The 22,000-nt window shown below is 39.6% G+C and overlaps 1 pseudogene; it reads right to left on the bottom strand.

Annotated features, from left to right (window-relative positions):
- Positions 1 to 20,468: 20,468 nt before the first annotated feature.
- Positions 20,469 to 20,959, bottom strand: LOC121441285 (annotated as a pseudogene).
- Positions 20,960 to 22,000: the final 1,041 nt, after the last annotated feature.

Genomic DNA, 22,000 nt, shown 5'->3' with positions numbered 1-22,000 from the left:
CTCCTGGTTGTGATTGTTACAGCATATGACATTATCATAGTGAATGCAACTTCTTTTTCCCTGTCATTCCGATGAGGAATCTGTGGCTTACAGAAACTAAGCAGCTTGCCCAACATCACATATCTGTTAGTTACTAGCTCTCAGTGGTGCATATGGTTCCAGGACATCTGATCTTTAAGCACAACACTTTTCTGATTCCTATTGACGGGGCGTCAATCTCAAAGGGTGATTATATAGAATAAGAATAAGAATATCCATCATCCCTGGCACAGTGTCTGTGAGAAAGAAGTTCACAACAAATACAAACTTTGAATTCAATATGATGTTTCCTGATCACATGTAAGACAATGTCCACTTCATTTCTGAGATAGGAAAGGGACAAGTAGCCTCAGGAAAGCATGTAGTTAATATTTTCTGTTGAGAGGCTATGAGATGCCCCTGACAGCAGCAACATCAGCAGTTTTCCATAGCTTTCATTCTCATACCTGCTGCTCTCCTTTTGTTTTCCCAGACGAGTCACCACAATGTGTGCCAGCTAACTTTGCTTGGGCCTAAATCACAAGTGAAGATTCTGAGGCTCAGGCTGCATTCATGTGGCCAGTGACAGAGCTTGGGTTAGAAGCAGCATCACAGAGCCCTCACTCAGCTAACCAGACCAGTAACACAATCTTGTCATGATCTAGATTCATTTGTCTAGAAGAAATATTAAACAAATGTGAGGCATGTGTGTAATCATACATTTCTACCTCATCATTAAATAATTAGCTCTAACAATATACTTTATTTAACCACAAACATTGGTATTTTAATATGTCATATAAAATATTAGCAAGGGATATTATTACCTCTGGAAAAGCACTAAGCCCTTAACTGCCAAGCTATCTCTCCATTCCCAATATATACACCTTAAAGAAATTTTTCTGAAATTCATCCAGCATACTCCTGATTTCTTACTTCTTGACTTTAGATAATTCTGAACATCCATTTGGGTATGTATGTTCAGAGATCACTAAGTCATACAATGTTCTTAGCAAGGTTCACTATTTCATTTTGACAAGTTTGTAAGCATTTGGGAGGTATTTTGGTGTCTGAAATCACCTCATGAGATAGGTGTATCCCATTTACAGACAATATACATGAGACAGTTTATATTTTCAAATTATCATGTGCTGTTTGAGCTCACTGAAAAGCTGACTATTGAATAAGAATCCCCTCTCCCATTTCAGATCCAATGACATCTGTCTCAAAGTATTTCCCAAGACCCCTTTGTTAGGAGATGGGCTGGTCCCCCAGCTCTGTGACAGGTGCAGAGAAAACAGCCCAAGTAAAATAATTGTGTCTTTGAGAACAGACAGCTAGGCAATAAATCATATCCAGCACAAGTTACTATTGTTTACCCCATGATATCAAAGTACCTGTAGTAGAAAACAGACGCTGAAGTTCAACTACTGAAAGATAATCCAGGGAGGGAAAGCTCAGTTGAGAACTGCAGCTGTCTACTTCAGGGTTAGTTTCTACTGGGCATTGCAAATGTCTTTTCTAATAATATTATCTGTTGCCGTTTATTCCTTCACTTGGAAGACCCACCCAAGCTCAAGACTTTGCTCTGCCTGAGCCTGAGACTCTATCAGAACTCCAGCTGACTGCCACCATAAGGCTTCTCCAGTTCATTTCTGGTGGGAGGTTTTTACACCCTTGATTTGATGATGTTAACTTTCTTCTAGTATTTGTTCTTGACTTGGAAACTTCACACAAAAAGCTTTGCTCGGCCTGGCACTCATTCTATTGGAAACTCCAACTGGATTCCTTAAAGGACTTTCTCTATCCCTTTTCTCTCCTAAGCCTACATATATTTTTAAACACTGTAAACCATTTAGAGGTTTTTTTTTGTCTGAATCTCTCTTTATTGTCTATCTCTCTTTTTATGATCACACAAGTCTCTAATTTGCTAGTGATATGGCTAGGATTAAAGCTGTGGCTTTGGAGACTGGATTCGCCCCACTCCTTGGTTTCCTGGGAGTCGAGCTTCATGGCAGAGGTACTGGCGAAAGTCACGTTTTTAACCACAACTCTGTGGAGTTTCTAGGTTATACCACCACCAAGAAGCATGCCTCCAGCTGCTCATAAACACCATTTAAGTGTTTGGCGGCAGAGCCTCTTAAAAGACCTGCACAGTTGTTGTAAGGGAGGCCGTTAGTTTGTTTCCTGGCCACCCTGCTGTTCAGCCCGGAAACAATCACACAGAAACTGTATTATTTAAATCACTGCTTGGCCCACTAGCTCTAGCTCTTTTTTGGCTAACTTTTACATACAAATTTAATGCAGCTCTATTGATCTGTATATCGCCACGTGGCAGTGGCTTACTGGGTAAAGTTCTGGCATCTGTCTCCGGCGGGGCTACATGGTTTCTTCTCCTCTGCCTTCTTTCTCCCAGCATTTGGCTTAGATGCATTTTCCCTGTCTACCTAAGTTCTGCCCTATCAACAGGCCAAGGCAGTTTCTTTATTCACCAATGGTATTCACAGCATACAGAGGGGAATCCCACATCAACAGTTTTTGCTGCTAAGACTGAGTCAGAAAGCCTCTCTTAAAGAAAGCAAGCATCTGCTTCCCTCTAGCAAACAGGATCAACCCAAAACAATGCTGCTACCAAGACGCTGTGCTTGACTCTCTTCTTTTGTCTATTTACAATCCTTATTTTTAAAGCTTTCTTAGGCTTTATGTGGAAATTCTTGCCTCATGCTGGGTACCATTTGTAGACAGAAGTTTCTTTCCCACATGGTCCTGCAGCCATTCCGTTCCAATATAACACAGAGAGGCTTGTATTGATTATAAACTGGTTGGCCTATTATTTCAGGCTAATTATTATCTAGCTCTTGCAACTTAAATTAATCCATAATTCCTATCTATGTTTAGCCACATGGCTTAGTATCTTTTCTCAATGCAGCATTTTCATCTTGCTTCCTCTGTGTCTAGGTGGTGACTGCAGATGGAGCCTTTTCTCAGTGCGTGTGTGTATGTGTGTGTTTCCATGGCTAACCATTTTCTATTGGATAACCAACCATAGTCTCTTCCCTGGGGAAGACTCTTTCTATTGATTTCAGCATTTTTTATTTGCCTATAGTTCTTTGTGTATGATTGAGGATTGATGGCCTTTTGCTGGTCCATGTTAATGTATTTGTTGTTTCTGTCCATGTTTCTGTCCTGTTTATGCAGTCATGTTAGTGAGGCTTTATAGGTGTAGCTCCTGACATTCTTAGGAGACACAGTCTTACAGAAACTCCCTGGTCCTCTGCCTCATACATGTTTTCTGGCTTTTCTTCCATAATGTTCCCTGAGCCTTAAGTGTGGAAGTTGGCACTGAGTTCTGCAAGCCTACATTTTGATCTGCTGCCATTTTCTGTAATGGTTTCCATCTGGTGCCAAATCAAGTTGCCTTGATAAGAGGTAAGGACTACATTTACCTGCGGATATAAGAACAAATATTTAGAATATAGTTAGGGGTTATCCTGATTTAGTAAAGTGGTAGTTTCTTTAACCTAAGTTCTTTGACTTTATTAACCCTGGTTCCAGTAGCAGACGTGATTTCCTTCTTGTTGAACAGGTCTTAAGTCTAAGCAGAGAGCTGCTGGTTACTGCCAGGTATGTATGTGTACTACTACTATATCTTTAGTATTATTGGGCCATGTTGATGGTTGTTGCAGTTTATAGGAATAATAACTCTATAGACCTATTAGTTGTTTCCCTCATTTGGAAGCTTGTGTGGTGCCTTCTATTACCATGAAAGCTAGTGTCAGAGAGGAGGCTTTCGGGTCAGTGCCAGCTCAGGGGCCTCTGGGCCCTGTGTTGGAAGTGCATGCTGTCTTCAGTAATGGGGACTTACCTTCCAGATATGGGGGTGAGGAGGGTAGAGTGCAGCCAAAGGCAATAACAATAGCCTATAATGGTTTGGGGGGTCTGTTGGACAGCCATGATAAACAATTAAAAAGAGGGCTTTTCTTGCCTTGTACTGGGGGATTTGTTAGGTGGTCTTTGGCTCTTGAAAAGAGTATTGTCATCCCAGATAAAAATTTTCAGTTAATTCTATATGTATGTAAATAATTTATGTATAATGTATATGTATTATAATATTTTAGGTATGTTGCTAATAGTGTGATTCCTTATGAAGTTTTCAGACATCCTTACTATTTTTTACCCTCCTCCTTCCTAACTAAAACCCCCCACCCCAAATTTTTCTCATTTTTCTCCTCAGATCACTTATAACCTGCTATTCTACTCTATTGACTCCTCATTCTCTTCCACCTACAATGGTCCCTATTTTCCTTCCTGCTTTCTAAAGTTATTTCAGGTGGAACTAAGAGCCTCAGATAAGAAAGAACATGTAAGGATTGTCTTTTTGGGTCTAGTTTACCTCATTCAGTATGATCTTTTCTTTCTTTCTTTCTTTTTTTTTTTTTTTTTGGTTTTTCGAGACAGGGTTTCTCTGTGGTTTTGGAGCCTGTCCTGGAACTAGCTCTTGTAGAGGCTGGTCTCGAACTCACAGAGATCCACCTGCCTCTGCCTCCTGAGTGCTGGGATTAAAGGCGTGCGCCACCACCGCCCGGCTAGTATGATCTTTTCTAGTTCAGTTCATTTACAGGGCTAGACTCTGCGGAAGGGTGTGGAGGATCTGAGTGGGTTGAGAGATTGCATGTGGAATCTTGACTTATTTTTCATGTAATTAGTTAAAAGGAAGCTTAAGGATTAAATTGTCCTGTTCCAGAACCCTGCGACAGCTGTTTCGTTACTTGATTGAAATTTCTACACACTGCTAAGCTGGCAATTCGGTTCTGGACTTTGTGGCTGTGAAAAGTCAGATCACATACATGTAATTCTTCTTTCTCTCCTCTCTCTCTCTCTCCTCTCTCTCCTCTCTCTTTCTCTCTATATATCTATCTATCGTATGTCCATCTATCTATCTATCTGCATAAGATGTAATTGGTCTGAATACCATATTTCTAGTAGATAAACTTGAACCATGAATGGTTATACATATCTGTAGCCACAGTACTAGGGAGGTTGGAAATTCAAGATCATCTGGGCGAGCAAGAGCCTATCAAAGAAAAAGAAGGATGACAGGGAGGGAGGGAAGAAAAATAGGGAGGTTGATTCGAGGCCAGCCTGGTCTACAAGAGCTAGTTCCGGGACGGGCACCAAAGCTACAGAGAAACCCTGTCTTGAAAAACAAAACAAAAAACAAACAAAAAAAAATAGGGAGGTTGAGCAAGGAAGGAAGGAAATACCCGACCAAGAGGCAAATAAATATGGAAGGCTAATGAATTCAATATTCACATCCAATGGTTTAGACAACAACAATGAAATGACAAGTTCACAAGAGGAAAGTCTATTGCCTATTGGTCATTTAGTCACAGAGAGGATATATATATATATATATATATATATATATATATATATATATCAGGAGTAGACATACACAGGAGTCAGAATTAAGTGTGGAGCCTGTAAGCACCACAGTTTGGTCAGAGGAATAAGAAATAAGGGAGTCCATTGGAATGTTTCCTTTAAATAAATTTAAGATACCATCAGATATAAGATGCATCATTATTTTAAGTGCCATCAAGAAAAAAAAATCATGAAGCTAGGTTTGGTGGCACATGTCTGTATTCCCAGCACTTGGCGACTGAAGGTAGTGGGATCCTAAGTTCAGGATCAGACTGGCTACATAGCAACTTACAGACCTGACTTGTCCATACAGTGATGCCCCATATCAAAATAACAAAAGTAAATAAATAAAACCTCTCAATTATGCTGCTTAAACTGGTATCTTTTAAAGTATTAAAACCTTTTTCTTTATTGAATGATCTGACTTTGCCTTAAATTAATATACTTGACCTTTTTCCTCATATAGCATCTGAAGCTTATATTAAAACATTCATGCTTCAGTCTCCTGAATGAATTCCACTTGAAATGAGAGAGAGTTGTGTCTTTCCACACAGAATCAGCTTCCACACCAGGAGTAGAGTTATGTTCCATTGTTGTCTCAGGGGTGGCCTTATAAAACACAGATGTCTCTTCTTCACACGGTTATTCTTATATTTTCTAGATTTTTACCCGAAGGAGACACTGAAGTCTTGAGCTCAAGTTTGCATGTGAGCGGACAATGCCCACTGCATAGCTGACATCAGTTAATGTACACACCCCCTAGGTAAACTGATATAACATGTGAAGAAGAAAAGACTCCTAGACTTGATTGATTCAGCAGATTCCCATACTCTTATCAAAAATCTCATTGAGGGTCTAGAGGTCATTTATTGCCTTTGGAAAAATAGTGACTCTCATTGGATGTGTTCTCATGAGTCTTTCTGTGTGTTGGTTTCTTTGCGATGACACACAGGCTTGAAACCTTAGGGGGATCTTTACCTCTAAATTAATAAGTGAAACCTCCACCGCACTGTGATATGTATTTAATCTAGTTTCACTGTGGCAGTATGTATCCTATTTTGTGGAGATTCGGTTATCCTCTCCCCATTTAGGAGCCTGGTGAAAGGACAAAATCATGTCTGGAAACTGTTTTTGAAAGTAGCCACTATGTTTCACAAAGTATTTTCTAAGTTGCGGATTCAGTGTAAAACTTTGGCAACAATGGAAGATTCAGACAGAAAGGCTTTGGATGATGAAAATAGTTTTTCAGCTGAAATTCCATAAATGTTTATGTCATATTACCTTGCGACTATGTATCTGACACCAGACCTGAGCTAAGAATAAATTAATTTCAAGTATCAGGAGGCAGACACTCAATAAATCTCAATTTTAGTTTAGTTTGGACTTGTGATTAAACTTTATAAAGTCTTAAGTTCTTCTCTCATAGACATACATGCTTCGTTTTCTGTATAGAACAATTTAAAAGCATATCATTAGTAAAAGAGGACACAAGAATGGAAAAAAAGAGCACCAAATGGAAGCTCTTTCCCATCTACAAAGGAGTCTATGTCCATGGGCTGGCAAATGGAATAGTTGATTAGAAGGGATGTGAGACGCTTTGATAACAAACTCAGAACAGATTTTCCTAGACAAACCTGGTTGGTTCTCACCTAGAGCTAGAAACTTGGGCAAGGTAGACAGGAGAAGCCGCCCTGTCTTTGAAGTTCTGCGAAGCCCTGTATATTGCAGTCAGCAGCAAGCATCTTTCCTTCAAGGTGCCAAGTAGAGTTTATTAGCTGTGATTTTTATGAGATAGTGAAAGAAGCTAGATCACATGCTCTGTAGCTATAGAAATGTACAGTATGGAGGCCAAATATCATCAGTTGTTGAGGTGCTGACAATGACATCTTCCAAAAACTCTTTCTGTTTACATGAACATTAACATGGAAGCCATTTTTCTCTTATTTAATTAAAAACTTTGCCTTTATGTGTCATAAATTACTGATCAATATATTGTTTATTATTCCACTCAACTAGGTCCTTATCTTTCAAAACACCTTCAGGACCTTTCTAAAAGATATTGTTAAAGATACTTTCTAGGGGACATATTTTTTGCCATTTATAAATAGGCAGTTTCATGTCAAGTAAATCTACTCTCTCACGTTATCTGCAAAGGGAGCAGATTTAAAATGAAAGATGCTGACCAGGGTTCTGGCAAAAGTTTGCCAGTTTTTCCAAATTCATCTAATTTAGGTTATTTTTTTTCCTGTGCAAAGCTTCCATGGAAAGTAAAATCTCCATATGCATACTAAAGATCTTGCTGTGGGATGAAAAATGGTCTAATTCTTCCAAATAATTGAGTGTTTGAAATAGTGTGGGATAATCTCAAGAGTAACTAGAGACAGTTGCACCACCAGTGGAAGTCTGAGCACAAACAGAAAGGAGCACATTGCCAAAGTTTCCCTCGAGTCACCTAATGAGTGTGCCATTGTAAAAACTGTTCTTGTGACAGTTCTCCCTTCCTCATCTCTACATCATATGTCTGTGTTTATGCAGAGGGCACAGAGGAAAACCACATCAGCAATATAACTGGCTGCCAAGCAGATAATATGCTCATAAGAATGGATGTGTCTGGGTTGTTACAGTTGGCCAGACCTTTCAGCATTGTTCTGGCATTGCTTATATCTAAATCAGTACTGTCCAAAACAAACACAATGTAAGCCATGTAGATAATTTGAAATATCTTAGTAACCATGACCCAAAGGGGGACAAATAAATCTTAATAATGTAGTTTATGCAGCCCTACAAACTAACATATCATCAATTTAATATATAATTAATTTTAATAAATTACCATAATATTTTGAATGCTTTCTATAGTAAGTGTTTGGAATCAAGTCTTTTTGACCCTCACAGCACAGTTTGCTTGGGACTAGTCACATTTCACATGCTTAACGCTATTAGACAATTCTCTTGCCTCCTGTACCAAGGTAAGTTGAAGTTCGGAACTTCAGCTAATTCATTGGATACATAAAGTTACCAAATTGTCTGTTTGAGAGGGAGAGCTAGCTTTCTCAAATTAGAAGTGTGCTGTTCCAATATGCTGCAGGATTTTTTTATTCTTGAAAATTTTTTCCATTTAGAAAAATTAAAATAAGTGTATAAGACAGAATAAGTGATTAGCACACATCTGTATTGATTGCTTTTCATTATCACCTTGACACAACCAAGAGTCACCTGGGAAAAGAAAGTCTCACCTAAGGACCGCCCAGATCAGTCCGGCCTCTGGCCATGTCTGTGGGGGAATTCTTGATTGTTGATTAGGAGGATTCAGCACACTGTGAGTGGTCCCACCCATGGGCAGGTAGTCTCAGGATGTATGACAAAGCTGGCCAGAGAGAGCATCCCAGTAAACAGCATTCCTCCATGGTCTCTGCTTCAGTTCCTGCCTCCAGGTCCTTGCCTTGTATGTGTGACCTGATTTCCCACTGTTGGACTCCTACCTAGAAAGGCAAGCTGAATAAGCCCTTTCTTCTGCAAGTTGCTTTTGGACAGTGTTTTATCACAGCAACAGAATGTAAACCCAAACATCTATACATTTTCAACCTACCCAGGTTCTTTAATATGGCTGAAAAAACCCCAACTATTTCTCCAGTATCAGACTGTATAGTGACATATACTTATTGATGAGAAGAGAATTTACAAACCTTGAATTTATTATCTGTGTATCACTTTTTAGAAATGTATCAGATGGACAGGCATATCATACTTTATGAAATAATTCACATAGTTGTCTGTTAGCAAAATCAGGAGTTTTCTTTGAAATGTCATACATTATATTCCCAGCGCTACCATCTCACAAAATTAGATTTTTGAAAAATGAATAGCAGGTATCAGTCGCAAACCACACGCCATTTCTCACTTTTGGATTTCAGTGGAGCTACCTGTAGTTGGGTACACTGTAAGGTGTATAGAACTAAACTAGGCAGGGAAACACCTTGAGAAGATAGTCACCTGTAGGTCTACTGTGTGGTTCTGGAGAGATTGTTTGCCCCCCCCAAGGGTAAGTGTCTGCTTGAGGGAGTTGAATAGCTCTGAAATACAGCTCTGTGGTCTACACTACAACTGCACTTGATGGTGTGTTTTGCTAATTCATAGGGACACAGCCTATGAGCGAGTGGTTGCTCTAACCTTCTACCTTTTAGTGGCCTGTTTAGGAAGCACAAAGGGAAAAGTACAAAGAAGTGAGAGAAATCTAGTCACTTTTTGTAAAGAAAATTTTTCACTATACATAGTTTTAGATACAAGTAAGAAATTTGATCTTTAAAAAGCAAAATTGCATCAAAAGAAGTGTCTGTAAGTTTCAAGGAGGAACTTCTTCCAGTAAAGCACAAACACTCTCTGCAGCTTCTTAGCACTCCTATGCCACCAGACTAACTGGTACTTTGGCTGTGCTGAGAGGCTCTGAGTAAAAGGGAAGGTAAGCATCCCTTCACCAGAATGTCAATTTCTAGAACTCACCTGTGGAATTCACTGAAAATCCAAGTCTGGTGCATAGTAAGGGCTCAGGGCATATTCATCAATCAAGTAGGCTCCTACTTCTTTCTGAAGCAGCTTATTCTATGTTATGAACATCTGTAAGTGTTCAAATTGCTAATATTTTTAAGAGAGAGTATGTGGGGGTGAGGGAGTGTGGTGTATGTGTGTGCATGTGTATATATGGAATCTCCCTGTCTCACTCTCCCACAACAATGTGGGGGTCACAGGCATATGTTAACAGGTCCAGATTTCACATGGGCTCTGGAGATCAGAATTCAGGTCCTCCCACTTATGGAGCAAGCACTTTAGTCACTAAACCATCTCTTCGGCCCCAAGACTGCAAATATTTTAAAGCATGGTAACTGTGGTTACTTTTAAAGGATCTTCCTCTTCTAGAAATGCATACTTAATTTATAGATGTGAATTACTAAAGCCTAGTGGTATTGACATCAGGGTTCATTATACTTTCTACTCTTATCTGTTGTAGTAGTAGGAGCAGCGGGGCTGCATTCCCAGCACCCTGGTCGCCTGCTAGCTTATGCCCCGAAATAACAACACACAAATTGTTTCATTTAAACACTGCTTGGCCCTTTAGCTCTAGCCCTTACTGGATAATTCTGATATCCCGATCAACCCATCTCTAATAATCTGTGAGCACCAGTCTTACCGGGAAGATTCTAGCCTAAGTCCATCCTGGGTTGGAGCTTCATCGCGTGTGTCTGCCCGGGAGCGGGGCATGGCGTCTCTGCTCCAGAGAGCAGAGCGGTCAGTCTGAGCTCACTTCCTCTTCCTCCCAGCATTCTGTTCTGTTTACTCCTCCCACCTATGTTTTAACCTATGAGGGCCAGCCAAGCAGTTTCTTTATTGCTTAACCAATGAAATCAACAGATTGATATATAACACTCCCACATCAATTCCCCTTTTTCTGTTTAAACAAAAAAAGAAGGCATTAACTTTAACATAGCAAAATTACATATAACAAAACAGTTATCAAGTAAAAATTACAATAATCTTTATCATAACTGAGGAAAACTATAACTATAACTATCTATCTATTCTGCAACCCCATCAAAGACTCCAGAAGAGTACAATATTACCTAAGCAAACAAGAAATAAGCAACTTTCAAACTCTAGAAATGACAGAGACATCTTGCTGCCTGGAATGTCATCCAAAGTTTCTCTGTACCGTTGGGGCATCCATCTTCAGCCTTCAGGCCCATGCTATCCAGCAGACATTTCCATAAAGCAGGAAAATTCAAAGTCAGTTCAGTCACTATCTGTTGTGTCCTGCAGAATGTCTCGCAGACTCTTTCATGAATCAGGAACCCCAAAAGATCATCTCACCTTAGGCAAGTTCAGTAGTCCTCTCTCTGTGGGTTCTCTGTGTCCAGTTTATGCAATAGTCCAGGCAAGAGCAGTTTCTTGCCCAAATGGCTATCAAACTCCATAAGGATCCTCTTGATGCCCATCTTCTTCTTGAAGTAGATTGGTGCTGCCAGGAGCAGAGTGTCTCATTGTCATGAAAAGTCCTAAGTTATTAAAACATTTAAAACGCCATATTCTATAATCTTTGAAAAATATGAAGAATGCCTATCTAAAATATATCTATGCACATCTAGAAAATATTAACTAACATGACTAAAAACTTGACTATTATTTATGATTATCCATCAACAACCTATATTTCCTAATTATACATTACATTTTAATAATGAACTACACAATCACAATACCTTAATCAATATCAGAACTACATATGCATATAACAAAATTGACCATAAATCTCTATCAATAAAGCAAAATCTATACTAATGCAAATTATTCATACCTATATCATATCCCCCTTTAAATATAAAAGAACATTTATAAGCATTTGTTGGGAATATGGGCACAGATATTTCTCTCCAAACTGCTTCCTGCTGAATGGGGGTGTCCTTAATTAGGTCTTTCATGGTATAACCTGTGTGCTAGTTTCATCTCAGTTGGCAGTTGAGTGTAGCAATTTTCTGAAGATGTTCACTGCAACCCTTCAGGAGGACGTGGTCCATCATACCAAATCAGAATAGAAGAAATGAACAGGGTCTCATCCTCTGTGAAAACAAAATAAGAAACTCCTTTCCAAAGCATCATGTCCTTAGATCCAAATTTCAAAGTCAAGGAATCAAAATATCTATGTTGGATTAGTTCAGCAGCATTTATAAATAAATATCTTTTAGCATCTGTTGCTCCTTCCTTAGCATTTAAATAATTTAAAGAGAGCATAATAGCATACAGTATCAAAATTCTCTGTCTATTTTCCATCTTTGTACAGCTTTGTTTTAACCTCTATTTCATTTATTTTTACTTTTAACTTTTTGCTTTTTGCGACAGGTTCTCTGTATCTTTGACCTAGAATAACTCTGTAGACCAGGCTGTCCTTGAACTCTCAGAGATCCGCCTGTCTCTGCCTCCCAGGTATTGGGATTAAAGGTGTACACTATGACACCTTGAACTCACAGAGAATTGTTTGTCTCTGCCTTCTAGGCACTGGGATTAAAGGTATGTGCCACCACACCTTGAAGTCACAGAGATCAATCTCCCTCTGCCTTTCAAGTGTTGGGATTAAAGGTGTGCACTACCACACACAACGACTCTCTTCCTTTTTTTTTTTTACTTTAAGAACTTCAACTTTTAGTCTGCATATATTTTTAACACACTTTAAACCATTCAGAAATTTTCTCTGTCTTTGAATCTCTCTTTATTGCATATGTCTCTTTTTCTGACTACATGAGTCTTTAATTTACCAAGCAATCTCAGTAGGACTAAAGCCATGGCTTTGACTGCTGGATCCAGCCCATTCCTTAGCTTTCCAGCCTCATGGCTGAGGTACTGGCTGTAGCCATGTTTACTGCCACAACTCTATGGCATTTCAAGGTCCCTGCCAGCAAGCGAGCTTCAGCAGCCTGTGCTTGCAAACTGCACGAACCGCCTGCGTAAAAGAGTCAGAGTTTGCCCTGGCAGGACAGCCCAGAAAGCCGGCATTTTTAAATGGCGCAGCTTTTTTCCTGCTACGGCTGAAAACCGAAAAGCACGCGTTCAGCTTTTCGTTAACACCATTTAAGTGTTTCGTGGCAGGACCTCTTAATGAGCTGCAGGGTTTTGCAGCTAAAGCTGAGTCAGGAAGCTTCTCTTAGATGAGAGCGCTTGCTTGCCTCTAGCAAGCAGAGTGCCACAAATGCTTTAAAGCCAGAGTTCATGCTGGCAGCACAGCCCCAAGAAGCTGCGCTTTAAAATGACACAGCGTTTTTTCTGCTGCTGTTGCCGAATCAGGAAATCTCTCTATAGCACGCCACCAACAAACAGCAAAAATCTGTGTTAAACTCTCTCTCCCTTATTTTTAAGCCTTCTCAGGTTTTTTAAGTGGGTTTAGTCCATCACGTCGGGCGCCATTTGTTGAAATAGGAGCGGTGGGGCTGCATCCCCAGCACCCCAGCAGCCTGGCTAGCTCAGTCGGTAGAGCATGAGACTCTTAATCTCAGGGTCGTGGGTTCGAGCCCCACGTTGGGCGCCATTTGTTGAAATATGAGCGGCGGGGCTGTGTCCCCAGTACCCCGGCTGCCTGGCTAGCTTATGCCCGAAATAACAACACAAAAAACTGTATTCATTTAATCACTGCTTGGCCCATTTCTATCTAGCCTCTTCTAGGCTAATTCTCACATATTAATTTAGCCCATTTCTAATCATCTGTGTAGTGCCCCTAGGTGCGCTTACCGGGAAGATTCTAGCCTATGTCCATCCTGGGTTGGAGCTTCATTGCGTGTGTCTGCCTGGGAGCTGGGAGCATGGCGTTTCTCTGAGGCATCTGCTCCCAAGAGGAGAGCTGTGGAGTCTGAGCTCACTTCCTCTTCCTCCCAGCGTTCTGTTCTGTTTACTCCTCCCACCTATCTTCTAACCAATGAGGGCCAAGCAGTTTCTATTTATTTAACCAATGACCTTCCTCCATCATTAACTTTATTCTCTATATTCTTTTTCTTCTCTCTCTCAAGCCTACGTATATTCATCCAACATTGTGACTCATTTAGTGGTCTGAATCTGTCCTATTGTGAATCTGCAATTTTTTACTATCCAGGAGCACTTTTGATTTGCGTCTTTAAATCACTAGGCACTTAAGAATCTAAGCTGTGACATTCCTAGGTCAAAAACAGGTACTGCCTGCTGGCCAGCCCAGTCCAACATGGCAGAGCCGCTTGTGCCTCTGATCCTTGCACATTGCACCACTAGCATGGCGGATCTGCTTGTGCCTCTGAGCTGCAACATGCAATGTCCCCCTTTTAGGCACACAGCGAGTCTAGTTGCCATCAAACAAATCATAGCACTTTACTCCAAATGCTCCATTCAAAAGCTCTGTCTCCTGCAGGAGCCAGACAGAGATTGCAATGGTGGCACAGCCCAGAAAGCCAGCATTTTAAAACAGCCAGTATTTTTTTCTGCTGCTGAGTCAGGAAAATTTCAAAATGGACGACATACCATTTTGTGCTAGCTCTGGGGCCGCCAGGTAGGAGCGGCACTCAGTACTTTAATTCTGAGACTGAGCGTGCAGCACAGAAATTCTTTTCATCCAAGTTACAGCCAAATCTGACACGCAGAGCCCTGCGCAGTCTGAAAACATGCCATGTCCTTCCGCCTGCCTAAGCCTGATTCGGCCGTCTGCCCAGGTGCAGTTGGGGAGCGCTGAGCCATCAGCACGGTCTCAGAGCACTCTCCTTCTGATCCCAAGCGGGAACACAAACATCCAGTCCCATAAAATCCATTGAAATGCTTTAAAGCCAGAGTTTGCACTGGCAGCACAGTCCTAGGAAGCCACACTTTAAAATGACGCAGGGTTTTTTTCTGTTGCTGTTGCCGAATCAGGAAATCTCTCTACAGCACACCACCAACAAACAGCCAAAAGCTGTGTTAAACTCTCTCTCCCTTATTTTTAAGCCTTCTCAGGTTTTTAAGTGGATTTAGTCCATCACGTCTGGGCGCCACTCTGTAGTAGTAGGAGCAGCGGGGCTGCGTCCCCGGCACCCGGCTGCCCACATGGCTAGCTCTAGCTTATGGCCCGAAATAATTACACGGGAACTGTATTCTTTTAAACACTGCTTGGCCCATTTCTATCTAGCCTATTCTAGGCTAATTCTCACACCTGGACTAGCCCATTTCTAATAATCTGCTGTAGCCCACGAGCTGACTTACCAGGAATGATCTTAACCTGCGTCTGCCTGGAGTGGGAGAATCATGGCGACTCCTTGACTCAGTTTCTTTCTCCGAGCATTCTGTTCTGTTTACTCCGCCTACCTATGTTTTAACCTATGAGGGCCAGACAAGCAGTTTCTTTATTACTTAACCAATGAAATCAACAGATTGATATATGACACTCCACCATCAACCTGTGTTAGAAATTATTCATAATTCAAAAGAGATATACACTCAAAAAGCTAGAACTACCATAGGACCCAGAATTTCTACTTGTATGTGTATATCCAAAGACAATGAAGTCAGTATATCAAAGAGACACTTGTACCTCCCCATTCATTGCAGTACTATTTGCAATAGCCAAGAAACAGAAGCAACATTAATTCCATCAAGTAATGAATGCAATGAAAAAATAAGTTACATATACACCATGGAACATTATTCTCTCATAAAAAGGGGATGAAATCTTGTCATTTCAAACACAAATAGAACAAGAAATCATGGTTTTAAGTAAAATAAGCCATAAAAAAACAAAAAGAAGTACATGATTGTATTCATCTGTAGAACAGCAACATTGATATTATACCAGAACTAGGAAAAAGAGGGGAGTAGAAAGACATGGGAAAAGTTAGTCCATGGATACTAAACAATAGACAGAAATAATAAGTTCTGCTATTCTATTGCATAGTGAGATAACCATAGAGAACAGTAAAATACGAGGCATTTTAAAAGCAAGTTAAACGAACAGATTTTGAATACTGTCACCACAAAGGAAATGTGTTCAACGAGATAAGTATCTTTGCTCTGATTTGAACATTACACCATGTACTCATGTTATCAAAACATCACATGCTTCCCCATAAATATGCATAATTTTATATGTAGATTTAAATTAAAAAGTACATTCTTTCTTACTTGATATTTCCGTGGGCATCTGCTGTTGTGACTTTGGTGTTTCAATACATGGTGATTTCCTCTTGCATATGAGTTCATTGATGACAAGAAAGACAGTCCCAGTTGACCTCTGTAGACATGTAACACAAATAATGAACTCTGTTCTTTTAAGACAAGACACTGACACTTTCAGGATATTTTTCATTGTAGCCTAACTTATTCTGTTTTGAGGAATACACTGTACTGTGAAAACTTAATCAAGATGATTTTGTCACAGAATTCTTCTAAATTTTGACTCATTAAAAATATAACTGTATGTAGAATTTTCTAAACTAATTTGACATAAAATCTTTTTAGAATAGAACTTTGTGGGACACTCTGGTGTGGGAAGTCCTTTTGTATATATGTTGCTTTTATTGGTTAATGAATAAAGAAGATACTTTCAGCCAATGGCTTAACAGAATATAGCCAGGCTGGAAAAGATATTTACAGAGAGAGAGTAGACATAGTCAGAAAGAAGCCATGTAGCCCTGCCAGAGACAGATGCCAGATGCAGGATGAAACTTTATCCAGTAAACCACAGCCACATGGTGATACACAGATTAATGGAGATGGGTTGGTTTAGGATATAAGAGCTAGCTAAAAATATGTTTAAGCTATTGACAAAACAGCATTGCAAACAATATATATAGTTTCTGCCTGATTATTTCAAGTCAGGGCGGTCGGGAAATGAACTAGCAGCCTCTGCTAACAATACTCAAAGAAATGTTGATTGAGTTTGAAGGCAATTTTGCATTAGACAAGCACACACCACCAGCCCTTAATTTGAAACTTTTTTCTTTGATTTTTCAAAACAGGTTTTTTCTGTGTAACTTTGGAGCCTGTCTTGAAACTCTCTCTACGGACTAGGCTGGCCTCAAACTCACAGAGATCCCCTGCCTCTGCCTACTGAGTACTGGGATTAAAGACGTGTGTCACGGCTGCCCAGCTAATTTGGAACTTTTGATCAAAATATTTCTTAAAGATTTGTATAAGGGTTGTTTTTAAGGCACATCTCCCTCATCTGTTCTGTCGCTGACTTACATTCCTTCTTATTCTGCATTTCAGCCCAATGTCTAAAGCTCTAAATTGAAATGGGATCATTCATACTTTGCATCCCTTCATCTGAACATTCTATTTGGGGGAGGGGGTGTTGGTTGCCTCTAAGGTGACTTTCAGAGGGGCCTTCCTATCATTAGATTCCTTGAACATTTATTTTATGTGATTATAAGGATCTGAGTGTGTGTTAGAATTTCTAGTCCTGGCTAGGCACTCCCTGAGTGCTCCTCCTCCTCAGAAGCCATCTCCAGCTGTTCCATCCATTCTAGTGCTGTCTATTTCCTGGAGTTCACAGGACCCACATACTCATTCTATCTCTTCCCGCCATGTCTCCAAGAAAGACACTTCCAGAAAAGCCTTTCTCACTTGGGATTTTTGTAGGTATTTATTTCACTGAAGGTAGTCTCTGCCTACTACAATCACCATTTGCAGCCATAAATAACTACCCAGCAAACTTCTTAGTTCAACCTGCTTCCCTTCAGTTTCTAAGAGCCTTCCCAGTATCAATGCAGAAATGGAACCAGAGAACTGGTATAAATACCTGTATACTTTTTTTGTCAAAATATTAAAGTGGGGAAGGCCTTAGTGGATCCATTTCACACACCCCAGTCACTTCTCTAGGAGTTGGCATTTGGGGGGTAAGCAGTATTCTGAGGTTTTCTTTAGGATAAGAAGGATCTTAGTAGAGACCCTTTTTCCCAAAAATATTTATGTTGTACATATTTAAATGGATAGGCTCAATTTATGTACATTTAATTATATATAGTCATAAGAAAATTGTGATTTTTAAAATAAATTTTGACTGAAAATTTTACTTAGAGATTTTAAAAAATATACACAGAACATGAAAATCTAATGTTCAAAACTTTGCTCTAAAATGTATTGTCTATCACAATTGAATATATAAAGATCAGGGAGTGAAAATATTGAATCCTTTTATTTTCCCTTATGATTTATAGGTATAAATTTCTCCCTCAGGGCAGAAAAATCAAAGAAATGAATGCATTACGCATGGGCTGATAAGACATTCAAAACATGCTGGTTGAAAAAATTGAGTAAAGAAATGAGATTTCAGGAAAATAAAATGAGATTTGAATGAATCCACAGATTGAAAGGCTTAAAGGAAATGTGGCAATAATATTTTAAGGTCTAATAATAAGACTCTACAGTTAGCATCAAATGAAATACAGGCACATTGTTTTAGAATTCCTGAGGGAATAAGTAGAATGATTAGCATGCTGGAGTGCCAAAAAGCAAAAGTAAGAAGAAAGGCAAATAGTCATTATGTATCTGTTCCCCCGAGGAAACACACTAGGAAGACATACACAGACAGACTCTCGGTATGTTCAGTAATTTGGGAAAGGAAGTTCTTGATTGCTTCCTATCAGTGACCATATGCAATATGGCTTTATAATTCTTTATGACGCTGAGAGTTGAAACATAGGACATCATGCATGTTAAGCAAGCACTCCACCATTGAGTTGTGTCGCTGGCCCTAATAGAAGTTTATGATATGATCTCAGTAAGGTAGTTTTCACCTGAGCCGAAAAATACTAATGGATGTCAAAATACTAAAATATTAGCAAAGATTTGAATGCATATTGGGACTGAAGTTGATACTGAAAAGATAGTTTACATTCATTGAAGAAAATCATTCAAGACAGCATTTCCTGAGAGAATGGTGTGATTGGCTATTCGTGGTTGTCAACTGGACTACTCTAGAACTAGAACCCAAAAATGAAGGATACAACTGTACGGGATGTTTCTGTTGTTGTCACTTGATTTGAAATATAAAGATCCACTTCTAATCTGTGTCTCAGAGTTAGAAATACACACCTTCAATTCAGATCTTGAAGTGAAAAGACACCTTTAATCTGGGCCACACCTGCTGCTGGAAGCCTATATAAGGACATAGAAGAAGGAAGCTTTTGCTCTTGGCCTGCTTGCACTCACCCTGCTTGCAAGTCCACTCCTTCACTGGCATTGGAGCCTCCTTCTTCAGGATTCCAGCATAGACTGAAGACCAGCCAACACACCCAGCTTTGTGGAACAGGGAAACCATTGGATTCTGGAACTTTCTGTTTCCAGCCAGCTATTGTTCGATTAGCTTGACTGCAATCTGTAAGTCATTCCAACGAACCTCCATTCTATAAATAGAGTAATTCTGTAAGTTCTGTTACTCTAGAGAACCCTGACTAATACAAATGGCCTCAAGGAATTCACTCATCACCCCCACTCAAGAAGCAATAACACAGCAGCCCTATCATCTGTCTCTTATTGGGATGACTCCGGTAAACTGGGGAGGAAGATAGAGATTATTGAAAATGTTAAATTCTGAAATAAGAAGTTCTCTTCCTGTTCATTACATAAGATTCTTAACGGAATTCCCTCAACATTTGGTTCTTGATCAGGAGCTAGAAAACTTCTCGTAAAAAATTAGTGCATCAGAAAAAAGTGATGCAAAAGATATAGCTATGCTTATCCCCAAGAATCTATGTTGAATTTTTCAGCTCATGAGTGTGATATACGCCTCCATTTATTTAGGCCTTTGATCTCCTTTATCAGCATATTGTAATTTTCAACCTGTAAATCTTGCTTATGTTTTGTTAAATTTATATGCTGAAGCATATTCTTTGAAGTGATAATAAATAATATAGGGTTTAAATTTCTGCTTCCTTGTGTTCTTGGTAAGTATATAGAAACATAATTGATATTTTTGTGTTGAGTTTATGTCCTATGATCTTGAACTCAGTCACTGGTTTTTAGAGATTCTTTAGTTTCTTTCGGATTTTTGCTTTTAAAAACAAGCATTTCCTCTCTTGCCTATGATGCATAAAAGGAATTAATCTTGTTCCCAATCTTAGTGAGGAAGCATTCAGTTTTTCTTCCACCAACTGTGATCCTGTTTGAAGTTTTCATGCATGTCCTTTATCAAGTTAAAAAAAAAAGCCCCCCTTTATTCCTCTTATCATCCTTCAGGGTTCTTTTGACTATCTCTTCTTACAGGGACTGTGGTCATACCTGCTTTGACTAGCGACTTTAAACAGCTGCATCTTTTAAAATTCACCACAGCATTTCACCAAGGCCTTGGATATTCCCACCTAGGACAGGGCATGACAGAGACATGATAGAGCACTATTTTGCCTGGTACAGTATTTCTCCACTGAACAATATGTGCCCAAGAATTCACCATTGGCCTTACATTTTCTTAAGATTATGCTATGATCCAAAGGTCTTCCTATATATCGTCCTATCGTTTTTTTTTATCCCTTCGAATGCATCATACCTCATTTTTCTTATTAATACAGCATTATCTTCCCTCTGTCAAACTTTGAGCCAACCGTTTTCTTCGGGCTTCCTGTGTAAGTGCAGGAAAAGAAGCTTAAAGGGCAGATAAGACACAGGAGAAAGAACTGTGGGAGGTGGAAGGGAACACTGCTGCTTTGCATAGCAAAGAGGATGAGAAAGGCCACCATTAGGCAAAAGAGCTCCATGGCTTCTGAGAGGGCAAAGCCCAGAATTGCGGAGGAGACGAGTTGTTGCCTCAGGGAAGGGTTTCTGGTATAGCCAATGATGAGGCTTCCAAAATCAATCCCAATCCCAGCTCCAAAACCAGTCATCATAACTGTGGCAGCTCCAGTCCCAATGAACTTGGTGACTGGGTCAATGGTCAATATTCCTTGAAATGTCGCTGGTTTGGAAGGTTCAGCTAGGAATGAGTGAGGTAGGAGGACTCTAGACTGCCAGGCTACTGAGGCTCACATCTGTCAGTGCCTCTGGCTGAGATGAACTTGGAGCAGGTATACATTTTCAGGGGTGAGGGATGCTAAGGCAGGAGAGCTGCTCCCAGGGGCAGAGAAGACAGAGAAAATACCTGCATTTTGACCTAAAGATATCCCTTCTACAGCTTTTCTTTTCTTTCAAGGGAATTTCTACGGCTAAAACTAATCCTAGCTTAGTGCATGCTTCCCAGAAGACCGCCACTGATCTATGAGGGTTATTCTGAACACCAAATGAAGAATTTGCAATTCAAGAAAGTAAAGTTTTTATGGGTAAAGAACTCTTAATATTTGCTCCTCTTGGTAACATCCATTCATGGATTATATCTTGGTTTCCTAATTTTTCTTGAAATATAATATATACAGAAAATTCAAAAGTCATGATTAGACAACTATTTAGATATTCATAAACTAAACACACCCATGTAATTAGTGCCCACTCAGACCGAAAAACGGTTTTATCAGGCCCTTCTGAAGTTTCTTTCCTATCTCCTCCCAATTACAGCCCATCAAAGATATCTTATACCTGAGTTTAACACAAAGAACATTTTTACGTTTTTTTGGAAATTTACAAAAATGCAGTCTTATAGTATACATATTTATGCTTTTAACATTATACTTTCTGAGATTTATCCGTGTTTCCATGTAATATAGTCAACTGATTGTAGTGATTATAGGTCAAACTCTTTCTTCATTCTAGGTCTTATCAATCAAGAATCAGATTGGAGATGCCCAGCCCAAGTATTTTATCATGTTCAATTGTCACCTGACTTTCCCTGATTCATTGAAGGCAGCTTCTGCCTCTCCTCTTAAAAGAACACTATTTCACAGGTCATGACTTGTAAAAAATGTTCCCAAGAGTCTGTTTACCTCCCCAAGTATCTTTTTCGTGTTATCTGATTACTCTCCCTGGGACCATTAAATCCTTCCCATTCTGGAGGACTACTGTTCCCTTTTTGCCAGACTTTGGCTATATAGTGTTTTTCTTCTTGCTTTTGTAGAAAAACTTCTAAATGTCTTCCTGCCTATTTGTACCATCATTTATAAATTCA

The sequence above is a fragment of the Microtus oregoni genome, unplaced genomic scaffold (genome assembly GCF_018167655.1).
Source record: "Microtus oregoni isolate MIOR12 unplaced genomic scaffold, Mior012 000074F_009, whole genome shotgun sequence".
Classification (NCBI taxonomy): Eukaryota; Metazoa; Chordata; class Mammalia; order Rodentia; family Cricetidae; genus Microtus; species Microtus oregoni.
Note: the sequence above shows the minus strand (reverse complement) of the source record. Positions and strands in the feature narration are given on the sequence as shown.